The sequence below is a fragment of the Syzygium oleosum genome, unplaced genomic scaffold (genome assembly GCF_021117445.2).
Source record: "Syzygium oleosum isolate NSW1041296 unplaced genomic scaffold, Sole_v2.1 Sole_v2.05, whole genome shotgun sequence".
Classification (NCBI taxonomy): domain Eukaryota; kingdom Viridiplantae; phylum Streptophyta; class Magnoliopsida; order Myrtales; family Myrtaceae; genus Syzygium; species Syzygium oleosum.
The window spans coordinates 8,056,702-8,071,109 of NW_026607489.1; the positions used below are offsets into that span (position 1 = coordinate 8,056,702).

The 14,408-nt window shown below is 38.5% G+C and overlaps 1 long non-coding RNA gene and 1 pseudogene across 1 annotated transcript; both read right to left on the minus strand.

The window, feature by feature from the left end:
- Nucleotides 1-2,948: 2,948 nt before the first annotated feature.
- On the minus strand, nt 2,949-12,213 carry LOC115692210 (uncharacterized; annotated as a pseudogene).
- Nucleotides 12,214-12,574: 361 nt separating this feature from the next.
- On the minus strand, nt 12,575-13,029 carry LOC130138287 (uncharacterized). Its single transcript, XR_008816693.1, has 3 exons — nt 12,903-13,029; nt 12,751-12,787; nt 12,575-12,672 (listed from the first exon to the last, which is right to left on the minus strand). It is a non-coding gene; the product is annotated as an uncharacterized LOC130138287 (long non-coding RNA).
- Between the last annotated feature and the right edge of the window lie 1,379 nt (nt 13,030-14,408).

The following is a 14,408-nucleotide window of genomic DNA, read 5'->3' on the forward strand; positions in this document are numbered from 1 at the left end:
TATTCTAAGCCATTATGTGAATTTTTTATTTTTGTTTTTTCTGGGGAAAATTTTATTAAAACTTTTTACTTTCCCGAAATTTGTCTCTTTTTATTTTCCAGAAAGCTTTTTATGAATTTTTTTAAAATTTTTTCAATTTCGAAATTTTGCAATTTTTTATGGGTTTTCTGAGTTTTTCTGATTTTTATGGATTTTCTGAGAATTTTTCTGATTTTTATAAATTTTTGGAATTTTTTAATTTTTTATAATTTAATTAATTTTTTATAATTTTTTTATTATTTTTGCCGAGAATGGACCAGACTGATGCTTTGAGACGGTTTGCAGACGACGGAGGATGGAGGAGGAGCTGAGGTCGCGGCTTGAGGACCGGACCTTTCTATTTCTATTTCTATTTCTATTTCTAGGAACAAAGAAGTAGATTTTTTCTACTTCTTATTTCTGCTCCAAATCTATTTCTTGGCCACTTTTCTATTTCAGGAAATAGAAAAATAAATTACGTTACCAAACGAATTTCTGTTCTTTTTTGTTCCAGGGAACAGAAGAATAGAAAAATAGAGAAATAGAAGCGTTACCAAACGCGCCCGAGTGCTTGTTGTTGATTGGAGGATCCCTGCTTCGATAAAGTGTCATTCACGGTAGTAATGATTATTGGCTTGATCACATCTGACATGTGGCTCATGATGTAACTAGCTATATCATTTTGCTGCTTTTGGAGCAATCTTCTCATGGTTGACATCATGTTAGAATTTGGAGCAACATCCCTTAACCGCTCTTTAATAAGATCCCTTGAAAGATCAACTTCTTTGCATCGATTTCCTCCTGTCGCTCTCCTAGTGGCTAAAGATTCAGAACGTGTAGTAACCTAATCACCAGCTTGTGGTACTGGATTATTGTTGCTAGCATTAGTGACAAACTCTTGTTGATTTCTGGTTCTTGCCATTGTAGTCTCCTCAAAACAACAAAGTGCGTCCCACCGAGTGTGCAAATGGATGTTTTCCTGAAAAGTGTTGATGAAAAACATTTCGAAATATGGATCGATGTGGAAATCCACCAGAGATGTAAAAGGGTACAGAAATGTGAAGGGTCCTTTGCTGACTCTTTGACAGAAACACAATTGACAAGAAAATTAAAAATACAAAGACTGGAGACAATTGTGTCGAGCCATGTAAAAGGGTACAGAAATGTAAAGATACACTAAAAATATAATTAAACAACTGGTGTTCGTTGATGTGCGTATTTATAGCTCACAAATGATGGTTACATCGACTCCATTACCTCAACAATGACAATTACACAAGCAATTACATCGACTTCACTATCTTGATGGTTATACAGACAATAAATGTTGGATGTTTGTTTGTAAAACAAACAAAATAATGCTCTTTCCTTTGTCCAACATAGGAAAGTTTTGAGAAAGTGGGCCGCTTTATAACTGTGAATATCTTCTTGCTCCTTAGAGTGAAGACAATGGGGTGTGTGCTAGTCCACACAATACCCGCGTGCGGGTGCGCGAATAATTGCGCGATTTTGGCGCGATTATTAGGCGCACTTAGCACGCTTGCGCGGCCGCGGTTTAATTAGCACTAATCCCTTTATATTTTTATTTTATTTCGTAAGGTTATCTTATTAATTTTTATTAGTTGAAAGGTTGTTTTTTTTTTATTAAGTAATTTTCGAAATTATGAAAATTCGGAATTATATATATATTTATTTATTTATTTTATTCCGAATTTTACATGTGTCTTTCCAAGACAACTTTTGGAGATTATCCGAAGGGTTGCATTTATTCAGTTCGCAACTTCTTCCGAAGGAATATCTTTGTTAGCTTTGCAACCTTTCGTGAAGAGTTGCCAATGTTCTTTAAGACCGATTTCTATATATGTCAGTTTTTGGCAAGAAAGAAAATAGAGATCAATTTCTTCAAGTCTTCTTTTGAAAACTACAGCCATCATTTCTTTTGTTTCCTAGAGAGACTCTGGAGAAATACTAGAATTGCTATTTAGTATTCTCATTTTGAGACTTTGTCGTATCCTGGAGGATTTTTGCCGATAACCATTAGCAACAATTGTGGGGCAAATAAATCCTTAAGGAAAGTGATATCACGCCTCAAAGTCCAACTTGATTGCTCTTTTGGTTCGAAGCCATTCAGATTTACAACAATAACATCAATGGCACTACCTTGATGGTTACTTGACAGTTACATTGACTTTACTATATTGACGTTTGCATCCGAGATTATCGACTCCACTACTTATCATTTACCTCTTCGACAATTGCATTCGAGAATGTTGACTGAACACTTAAGCATTTTTTGGCGTCAACACAAGCTTTGGAGGAGGAACCTTCTCCAGTTTTAGCCTCATCTCTCATCTCCACGATTGACCTCGAAATCTCAGTGGCAATGGAGGCTCCATGGCAATGGATAGTTATCACGAGAGAGAGAGAGAGAGAGAGAGAGAGAGGTGATGGCAGTGCCTTGCTGAAGTTGTCGCTGGGGACAGTGCCTTGAGTAACAGTGACAATAGTGGGGTTTGAGGGTTGGGCAAAGGAGGGAGAGAGTGTAGCGACCTAACCTATGTGAATCCAATGAGTACCCTAAAAATACCACACGAGATCGTGATCATATAGAGATGAGTAGTGATATATAAATCACTGATTCTCACAACTAAAGCCATACTCGAGGTGTCTTACAAATGATATCGTATTGTAGTGGGAATCTATCGTGGTAGAGAGAGACATAGGAAGGCAAACTTTCTAGCGTGAAAGTCAAAACCCAAAAAGTAGAAGAGGAAAAGAAAAAGAAAAGTGATATTTCTCGAATCTCATCAGGGTGATAACCTCATCATGTAAGTGTGTCGCCACTTGATTTTGAATGATAAAAGCTGGAAAGGTTTTCTGTAACTCTTTCTTGTGATGTAAGCCAAATACAGCGCATTCAAGAGGGCTGGTCATGTTTTTCTAGGAGCGGTGAAGCTTAAGCATGGCAACCCAGTTTCTTCATTTGATCGGTCTTTTCAAGATCCATCTCGGCGAATTCATCCATAATCTCGTCTTTTGTATGACTCTGGTTCTTGCAGTACATTGCATACAAGATCAGTTGGGCAATCCCAAGCCCAGTCCCCAATCCATTAGGCACCTGCAACACCATCACGTAGATTGTCCTCAACTGTCAAGTTCAAATAGCATGTTCTGAAAATTGACTCTCCACACACAGACACACACAGACACATACACACATAATTATGATAAAAGGTGATGACTTACGATGAGAAAGGGGTCCCTACTAAGAAGGCCATAGACGAGCCAGAAAGTGCCGCATAAGAAGGTGAACAACGATAACAAAAATGGCATGAACTCCACGCTCTTCATCTTGATCACAAACATCTGTATGAACCAAACGAAACCAATCAAACCAAGTGCTTGATTTAAATACAATTTAAACTTCTGGTACTAGCCAACCTCTCCTTTTGACGATGATATATTTTAAGATGTATTCTAAATCTAAATTGAGTGTGTAATTGCCTACTCCAAAAGCTTAAACTGTTGGAGTACAAAGCGGAATCTATTTTAATATTTTAACAATATAAATGATCTTACCATGACTGATAGAGGTGAATCATACATGATAGTAGAGGAAATGTCAAGCGTGATGCCACAGAAGAGTTTCCGGGTCTTGCCATGCAGGGCGAAGAGGTAGACAAAGGCAAATGTTATGAAAAGAATCAGAACAAGAGCAGAGTCCCATGATCTTAGCCCTCTCCTTCTTTGGTGCGTATGTGATGAAGATCGAAACATACGTGAACTCAATCACTACTCCTATGCCGCTAATGATGGATATCAGAAGGTTGTCCGATGAAACGAACGGTAGTCCATACCTGCAAAATCATTTAGCCACGCACAAGTAAAGAGAGATACGCACAAGTTTGGTTAATTATATAGAAAACAAGCTGATTTGTGCCTTAGTAACATTGTGCTTGTCGTTGCAAATCCTGTAGAACTTACCAAGTGTAGAAGAGGCAATTAAGAAGATTGTCACATAGGGGATACCAGAGAACTGCTCGGTCGACCAGTTTGCTATGATCCTCTTGAACGTGATTCTAGAATAGTTATGCAGCTTCACAAGTTTTAGTGAAAAAGACGGAATAATAACTTAGCAAGACGATACGCTTTGACTTACATAGGCGCCAAGAAAAGGAACAGACCAACTGCATTTCCTATATTGGAAACAGGGAAAGCAAGGGATGTTAAAGCCGAGAACAAGTGGAGAAATGAAAAGGACGGGCTCGAATGACAAGAAGAAATGCAGAAATCGGAATGCAAAAGTCTGTGCCGAGCCGCACAAGAAACGGAGAATGTCCGTGGCTTTTCCAAGGTCAAAAGCAAGTGAGAAGAAAGCAAATAAGGCGAAGTGATAACAGCAAATCTGCTCTGAAGTTGAAGGCCTTACTAATTTGGTAATGTCAATAATGAACTGGATATAGCAGATTTGCTCTGGTTCGTTCAGATATAGAGAAACCCAACTCTAATATAACGAAAGTGATGAGACTAGCAAATATCACCTAGAAGGGGGGTGCATAGGTGATTTGAGTACTATTTTATCAACTTTAACGTGGAAGTAATTGATCACAGGTAAAGTCTGAATAATATTTAGATTTTGATCAATTTTTGAATGACAAACAAGTAAATGTGCAATTAAATTAATAAAAGGAGTTTTAGGGAAGAGAAAATTTGCACACAAATGTATAATGGTTTGGCTTAGATCAAACCCACGTTCACTCTCCCACGCTGACAGTCTACTGGCTGGATTCCATTAGATGATCAATCAAGAGATTACAACTATGAGTGATAATCCTCAGTGTATGATAGGTCTCACTATCTCACTCAATCACTTTTTTCAGTCTCTCTCAAAGATTAAAATTTAAAGCTCACGAAAGACAAGTATATAAATTGAAGATCGCTCAGACTTTGGAATTCTAGATTCTGGACCTTGTCTCTTACTTCTGCTCCTTGGCACGTTGGTCTCCTTTTATACTCCTCCACTTTGAAACTAGCTTTTGGACAGTCTCCAGAGAATCGTCTTCTAATCTATTCATTGGATAGAAATATATCAAGAAGATTGCGTAGCCGTTGAGGGACAAAATCTGAATCTCTGCTAAATCCGGTCGCCCATACAACCAAAGTCTTGGTTTCCATATGTAGAGCTACTTCGCTTGGAAAGTGACTTGTCTCAAGATTAATTGCCAATCAATCAAGATATTTTGCATATTAAACCGTTGCAAAACAATCTTCAAGATTGAGTCAATCAATTTATTTTAAGTGTGAAATCTAAGCCAGATTACTAGCCGTTATGTACGTTCTGACTACGTGTCACGTTCTGGACTTTACATTCTAGACTTACGTTCTGAACTCGTGTCACGTTTTGGACTTTACGTTTTAGACTTACGTTCTGAACTTGTGTCCGTAGTTCATCATCTCTGGTGTAAAGTCTGAACCTCTTTGAGTATAAAGTTGAAGCTCTTCGTCTACAGTGTAAAGTCCGAACCTCTTCGTCTGTAGTATAAAGTCTGAACTTTTTCGTTTGCGGTATAAAGTCTGAATCTCTTATCTTGAAGTAATTTCACAATCTGAACAAGATTGTCATATGCTTCTCTTCCAAGAATAACTTCCTGAATCAAAATACTTCAAAGCATTTATCAGACTTACAAAACACACATGGATAGTTTTGTCAACTTCAAAATCTATTAGGAGGTTTTCCCAATAGAGAGGAGACAAAGATTAGTGGAATTCTCTCCTTTTCTAAAATGGATTATGGTAAACTTGAATTGTAGCTTAAAATACTCTATGTAAGTGGTGAAGAAAGAATTCATGTCCGAAGCAAATGTTTCTGCAATTGAAAAGTTAGCCACTTCGCTAAAAGTTAGATTAAAAGGTGACGATCACACTTTCTTAGTGGAACGTTCCTTATATTTGTTTTGGTTATCTTTATAATGTACTAGTGGTAGTGAGGTTACTGTTGAAGCAAACAATCTTAGTGCAACATCTTTTTCTCACTCGAGTTTGAAATGAATGTGAACTTTTTGAAATGATGACATTTCATCCCAGGTTTCGAAGAGTGATCAAGAGTTCGTAGGATCCTGATTTACTCATCGAATCGAAAGGATCGCCATCCCTTTCGGTAACACAGAAGATATCCTCCCATCAATCAAGTAGAGAGTGTATCGAGTTCACAACTTTATTTTATGATTTAATTGATGTTCATTTGAGTTTTTCCTATTTGTATGTGTTGGATCGAAATCGAAGAAACGTTTACGCGATGATAATGCAGAGAGTATAGATTCTACGCACAATGTTTTTCTTTGAATAATAGAGCCACTAACTTCAACGTTAGATTCGACTAATTAGGGTTGCACAACGTTTTGATTCTCCCCCACCACCATCGAAGTCTTTTCCCGAGTGGTGACTCCAGAAACAAAGACATGAAAAGCAATGTCGTTTGACTAAATAGTGTGTACTGTTTGAGTGATTAAAATAGAAGATATCTTAGCAAATCAGGTGTCTCCACTAGCTCCAGGTTTCCAACCAGTTGCCCGATTCCCTATGATGCATTTTGTGCTCAACAAGTCTGTATTACAAGTCTGACACGAGACTGGTACCTAGCACGATTTGGCGGCATGTAATCAGCAGTGAATGGCCAATACGTAGGATCTGGGAAATGAAAGACTCATGATGCAGCGGGCTTGATTCTATGAACTATACAATTGATTGAACATAGAATCTCCCAAGTTGTATAATGTTCATATGGATGGAACACGTCAGGATCATTCAATGACAGGGTGCCAATGAATATGATTGTGCTATGATGAACCTAATCTTCATAACGAAATGCATTAAACAAATTTGCAATGGAGAAAGCTTGTTCAGATGACTTGGGCTAGTTAAGAGAATGCACAACTTTCAGATGCTCTCTAATTGGAATAATGCTGGAGATATAAGGATCGGTATACTAAATTGGTTTACAAAATGATGCGGCAAATAATAAATGATTATCCAAGTTAGTTGACCCATCTAAGCACCCAATAAGAATCTGAAAATTTCACTTTGTAAACCGATTTAGTATTAATCGCAGTATCTCTTTCATAATTGTAATTGATATATCAAACTAGAGGGAAAACATTGTTTTAATTGGAAGTGATAGATCCCTTTTTTTTTTCTTTTAGGACCGATATACTAAATCAGTATACAAAATGATGTGGTAAACTATAAGTGATTATTCAAATTAGTTGGCTCGGTTAAGCACCCAATATGAATATGAGAGTTCACTTTGTAAATCAATTTAGTATACCAATCTTGATATCTCTAGCATTGTTTGTTGTAATTGTTAGTTATATATTTATAGTAGAAACATGTTTAATTCGAAAAGTGATAGATCCCTTTATTTGTTAGGACATGTATACTGAATTGGTTTACATAAATGATGTGGCAAACTGTAAATAATTATTCAAGTTAGTTGGCCCATTTAAGCACCCAACATGAATCTGATGTATAACTTTGTAAATCAATTTAGTACTCCAATTTTAGTATCTCTAGCATTATATATTGTAATTGTTATTTCAAACTATATACAGGAGAAACATGTTTAATTCAAAAGATGATAGATCCCTTTATTTGGGAGATAGCAATAGAGTTTGTTTTATTTTGGCTGACAATAGATTTCAATCCATATCAGGGCCTAAGGCTCGGGTTTCAGAACCAGGCATCATTACGTGACTTACCTTTTTCCAAAATCATCATCTACCCTAATTTATTGGATGGAGTCTTATTGATACCATTTTTAACATCTCAGTCCGTTCTGCTTGGGTTAAACTCTCAAAACGAGTAATCAGGTGTAACTAGATAAGATGATTACCATTTAAGGTGGGTCTTACTTGTGAATTATTCAAGAATACCTTTTTTTTTTTTTTACTGATATGTGTTTTTGGGTGCAACAAATTCTTCCCACTTAGAAGCCTACTATTTGGAGGGTGATCCAGTCAATTCATGCTTGATCGCCATCTTGGAAGCCTACTATATGTTGTGTCTTGCGAGAGCTTTCGCCACATCAATTAGACCCCTACCCTATAGGATCGGCTTAGGTCTACTCTTCTCGAACCTCATATCTCCTAGACGGGGTGCCGCTGTCATACCAATAATCCGATCAATTTTACATCAGTTTGAGTCCTCAAAATGAGTATCTGACTAATCACATAATGTAGGGACAATGAGTTTTATAATCACCCAAGAGAGTCTCTCCTATCTGAGATGGGACTATGGGTGTGCTTGGGAGAGCTATGCCCTTTCCCCCCAAAGATCTTTAACTGAAGTTGTATTTGATGAAAGTAAATAGCATTTCGATGATTTAATTTTGTTGTATATTTTGTAAAGCATCGGCAGAGAGGGTGGGGATACTAGGTGAGCTCTGGCAATGACCTAAGGTGATCATCGGCAACAACCAGAGGCGAGCATTGAGTGAACGACTTTCGTCTCGGCATATCTCCATTGGTCGATGCTTGGCCGGTCAACCATTGGAGACCAGATCTCAAGCTGTTTGGCCCTTGTTGCACCAGATTTCAACCTCGGATGGTCGACCCTCGACAATCGGATTTCATGTTGATCGAGCCTCGTCACGGCACATCTCCACTAGTCGACCCTCGTCACACTAGATCTCGACCTTGGCCGATTGACCCTCGGTGACTAGATCTCGCGTGACCCTTGGCAACTTTGGCAGCCAAGTTGATGGCCGCTTGGGCGATCACAACAACGTCGTGGACGAGACCTAAGGCCATTAGTCTGATGACACACGTAACTGCTTGAGTTTGCATTATCTATGGGGCATTTGGGGGTAAAAGCGAAATTTTAGTAAATTTTTTAGGGTAAGAAAGACAACTATGAATATTCATTAATTCTTGGAGAGGGCTTTATGAAAATGTTGCAAATCAAAAGTAGGAATGACCGGGCTGGGGCTTTGGGGTTTGCCAATACTAGCTTTCATTCAAACTGGTTCAAAAAAGTTTTACCAAATGCCCCAACTTTCACTGAAGGTAGAGGCTCAATGTCTCTTCTCAAAGTTATGCCAAATGCAGCCTATATTATGTGATGCCTAGCATTTGGTATAGGTAAGACAAATCTGGCGATTGGATTTGGTCAAGCCTTTGATTACCTACACTTCCCAAGCAATGGAGATGAGACAAATTTGTTAGGAAGAAAAGGACCGGCATCGAAAGAATTAGAGAAATGACAGGAAAAGTGTCAGAAAAGTCATAAACCTATTACATTTATACCAATTTAGTCCTAAACCTTTTTTTGATGTCAATTTAGTCATAAATCTTTTATCTTTGTGATAATTCAGTCCTTTCGGCTAATTTTGGTCTGATTTTGTTGACGTGTACGCCGACCGGCTTACGTGGCACAGTCGGCGATGACGTGGACAATTTTTAATAATATTTTAATATTTTTCTAATTTTTTAATATTTTAATATTCTTTTTTTTCTTTTCCTTTCTTCTTCCTCCAGGAAATCGCCGGTTTGGCGATTGGCTGGAGGCCAGGGCTGGCGAGGCTCGCCCTCGTTAGCGACGGCGACGGCGATGGCGATGGTGAGCCTTGCCCTCCTAGTGGCCACGAGGTCACGGCCTTCAACCTCGTGGCCTCTGCCCCGCCGGCCAAGGCACGACCTTGTCGGATCCCTCGCGATGGGCTGGCAAGGGTCGAGCCCCACTAGCCATGGGCGAGGCCCGACCTCGCTAGATCTGGCGAGGTCATGCCTCACCCAACGGCTGGCGAGGGTCAAGCCCCATCGGCCATGGGCGAGGTCCAACCTCGCCAAATCCGGTGAGGTCGAGCCTCGCCCAGCCGTTGGTGAGGGCTCGAGCCTTCGCCAGTGGCCGCGAGGTCGCGGGCAAGGCTTGTCGTCGCCGTCGCTATTGAGGGCGAGCCTCACCCTAGCCTCCAGCTGGTCCTAGTCTGGCGACTGGCTAGAGGAAGAAGAAAGGACAAGAAAAAAAAAGAAGAAAAGAAACAAATTTTTAAAATTTTTTAAATTTTCAAAAAATATTTAAAATATTATTAAAAGTTGTCAACGTTATCGCCGGTAATGCCACGTAAGCTGGCCAACGTCCACGTAAGCAAAATCCAATCAAAATTAGCCGAAATGACTGAATTGTCATAAAGACAAAAAGTTTAGAACTAAATTCGCACCAAAAAAAAGGTTTCGGACTAAATTAGCACCAATGCAAAAGGTTTGGGACTTTTTCAACACTTTTCCCGAGAAATAACTATGCTGGTCCCTTTGTACAATGTACAGTACTATACCGAAACTAAGCAACTTTTCCTTTTTTTTTTGGTCCGCCAGGTGTCAAGACGACGGGTGTATTATTTATTATGTTATAGTATAAGATCCCTTAAATTTGCCATGTATCAACGGATTAGGGTGTCTCGATTTCAATAATTTGAGAATCTCGCTTGAAAAACTAGCGAACACGACGTTCTTATGCCAAACATACTCGTCAATGCACTTTTTTCATTCACAAATTTTTTCCAGGTTGATTTTAATGATTTTGGCTCACGGCACAAATTCCTTCTTTGTATTGTCAAGTACTATCGTTCTCATATGCTTAGACCACTAATCGGAGTTTCAACTTACGATTTGCCTAATCCATGAGATAATAAGACCTTCCTCACCATAAGAAAGAATGTATTAATAGTAATTCAACCTCATGGGGAACTCTTTTGCAAATTTTCGAACTTTCATATTTAAGTTCTGAATATAAACTATCTATGGAAATATTCACCAATCTGAAAACAAATTAATTTACTCATTAACTCTAGGTCAAATTTTTTTTTTTTTTGGTGTGAAACTCTAGGTCAAATTTTTGTTTGCTTAAATAGTAAAATTCTTCTACAATAAATGAAATTAGGATTCCCTGTACACTAGCTAGCACAGACTCTTCATGCCACTCTAATGAACTCTATTATAATAATTAAATATTAAACAACGCATTTATCTAATAGTTTAAGTTTTTAGAATAGTTGGCAATGGTTATAGGCAAAAAGACTAGATTAAGCTTGAGAGGAAATGTTAAAATAATTAAATATTAAATAACAGATTCATCATCCCTTCTGCACAAACACTTCTACCGGCGACTTCTAGTGAGCCAAAGTCAAAATAATTGAAGGGAAAATGAAAAAAAATTAGGGATAACCATAATTTCATTAATTAGGTGATAATCCTAGTTATATGGTAAAATCTGTCACATCACTTATACATAGGTACTCCATTATATCTATGTCAAGTGATCTAAGACTGCAATAATTCAAAGATACATTCAAGAGAACGAATCGTTTCTGGAAAGAAATTAAAGATGGCGCGAATCTGGCTTCTTGGATTGGTCAATCTTTTCAAGATCCATCTCGGTGAAGTCATCCTTAATGGCGTTTTCGAGGTGATTCCTGTTCTTGCAGTAGATTGCATATAAGATCAGCTGGGCAAGCCCAAGTCCAGTTCCCAATGCATTAGGCACCTGCGACGACATTAACATCAATTTCTTCAACTTCAAGTAAACTAAGGGAACGATGTTACACTTAATCGACACGATGTGGACTTCAATTACGATGTAAAGAACTTGTGATGCCGAAGTAATTTCCATAGATAATAAGCAACAATACAAGGGTTGTAGCATACGATGACGAACGGGTCGCCGCTGAGAAGGCCGTAGGCGAGCCACGACGCAGCACATAGGAATGCAAACAGTGACAAGAAAAATGGCATGAACTCCACACTCTTTGTTTTGATCACCATCCTCTGCAGGAATCCGTGGAAAACGTTGGAAACCCAATTGTGAATGATCAAGTACAATCTTAATTTGAATATGAGGTCTTGCTCTTGGGTTCGTCATGATGGAGGAATGATCTTACCATGACTGAGAGAGGCGAAGCATACATGATAGTAGAGAAAAGGGCCGCAGCAACGCCGCAGAAGAATTTCCTGGTGTTGCCATGCAGCGCAAGGAGGGAGATGGAGGCGATGGCCGAGAACACAGTCATAATAAGAGCAAAGAGTCCCATAACTTTCATCCTCTCCTTCTTTGGTGCATACATAAGGAAGATCACTATGTATGTGAATTCAATCACACCGCCGATGCCGTTAATGGTCGTTAGGAGAAGATTGTTTCGTGACACGAATGGGAGGCCATACCTGTTAAGCCAGTCGGTTATGCATAAGTAAACAAACATAGACTACTTGTCCAAGGTTGATTGGAGAAAGCGATAGAACGGAGAAGGTAAAGGAGAGAACATTCGGATTCAATTTGACTAGACAATCAACTTAGTGTTCGAAGTTTGAAATCGCGACAAACTACATAAGTTAACAATTTTTGGGATGAATGGGATGACAAAAGATTGGTATATGTGATACTATAAAAAACTGATTAGTGTGGATTGGTGATAGTAGACTAGCTAGCTCACAACCGATTATCATACTTCAGTCGCATTCTTGTCATTTGCTTAGCAGTACTCGGAGAATTTACATCATTAGAAGAGATTACCAAGCGAAGACGATGCAATTAAGAAGGGTCATGACGTAGGGGATGCCCGAGAACTGCTCAGTCGACCGGCTTCTTATGATCCTCTTGAACGTAACCCTGCAAGAAATTATGTTTCTTTCCTGTTTTCGGCCAAAGACGATGATAAGAAAGCAAGCGATACTCTACAAGACTTACACAGGCGCCAAGAAAAGGAACAGACCGGCTGCATTTCCTACGTTTGGAACAAAGCAAGTCGCATAGCGTTAAAGCTAAGAACATGTGAGGACAGAAGAATAATTGAAAAGAAAGAAGAAATGTACAACTGAGATTGAGACATAAAAAAATACCAAGAACACCGATCAAGAAACGCAGGACATTCATGTTTCCTAAGTATGGCTTGATCAGAACCAAAGTGAGAAGGAAGTGAAATAAGGTAACTTGACAAGAAGCGACAACTTTCAAGTCAAAGAAAACTTGGCAAGGTTAATGAGCATGACAAGAGCAAATTGACCAACTCGTTTATATAGAGAAGAATAATGCTAGGGGAACGAAGACCCTGGAACAAAAACGATCGATGAAGGGATAACAAATCATAGCTGGACTTTTGAAATAAGTAGTTCATAATCATACACATGACCGAAATTTGCCGCATCGCTTGATAACCCGGTCTTAAAAATTCTAGCATTATTCTACGGCCAAACAAATTGCAATGAAGAGCAGACAAACCCTAGTGGAGGATCCTTTTCACTTTTCCAATGGAAATTTGGTAAGTTTTCCACTTAAGCCGGTGCCTGCTGTGGATAAGTTGATACACTTTGTTGCATGGGTGACAAAGATCACACTTTCTAAGTGGAACGTTCTGTATATATGTTGGTCATTTTCTTGATCTACCAGTGCGGAGTGGGTTTACTACTGCAAAAAAAATAAAATTAGTTTCATACATTTTTCTTTTTGTCGCTCGGACGGAGATCCTCTAGGTATTTAGCTAAATTCACTATCCAATCTAATCCAAATGAGCCAAACTCTCAAAATAATACTTAAAAAGGTAGCATTTGGGAGTGCACCACTATTTATGAATCTTTCGACTATTACTTTTCACTCCATGTGAAATTTGAAGTGTGGGTTTAAGAATTTAAGAGTACAAAAGGTCATTAAAATTCACACTCAGATAATAGGATATGGATCCCTGAAATTCAAGAATAAATTTGCATTTTAAATTAGATAGTTGATATATTTGCAATCAACTCAATGGACCCGATTCAGCCACATCATTCTATTTGACATAACCTTCCCAAAAAGATGCCCTTCCAATTTTGAAGAAAAAATCTCTCTCTTGCGACTTGAATTTCCATCGACTGGCCAAGTTTGGTACATGGTGATGTGGACAACTTTTGCCCTTTAGACTCTACCTCAATCGCCTAGGCCCAGCCAAGCTTCACAAGAAGCTATGTGGACACAATCCACTACGTTGAATAAGGAGTCACATTTGAAATTCCTTATGTAGATATTTCATGAAACGTTGATATTCAATTTGAATAGGCCACCAGTCAACAGTTAGCTACAATACCATTTATAAGGTCACGAGACAAAAACCCAATATCTTCACTCAGAGTGATCACCGTGGGAGCCGAAGTCTAAACCCATCAATATATCCGGTTGAACTCACATGCATTCAAAAATCTAAGGTAATAAATGATGAGTCAACTAAGATATATTAATTACTCCATTTTACACCACAAATCCGTTATAGGATTTCTTTCGTCTAGTAGCCTCAAACGTGCCCCTCAACATTATCTTTAATAAATAAACCAAAATTGCATTGGAGGAATCACATTATGGACCTTTGTGCCATG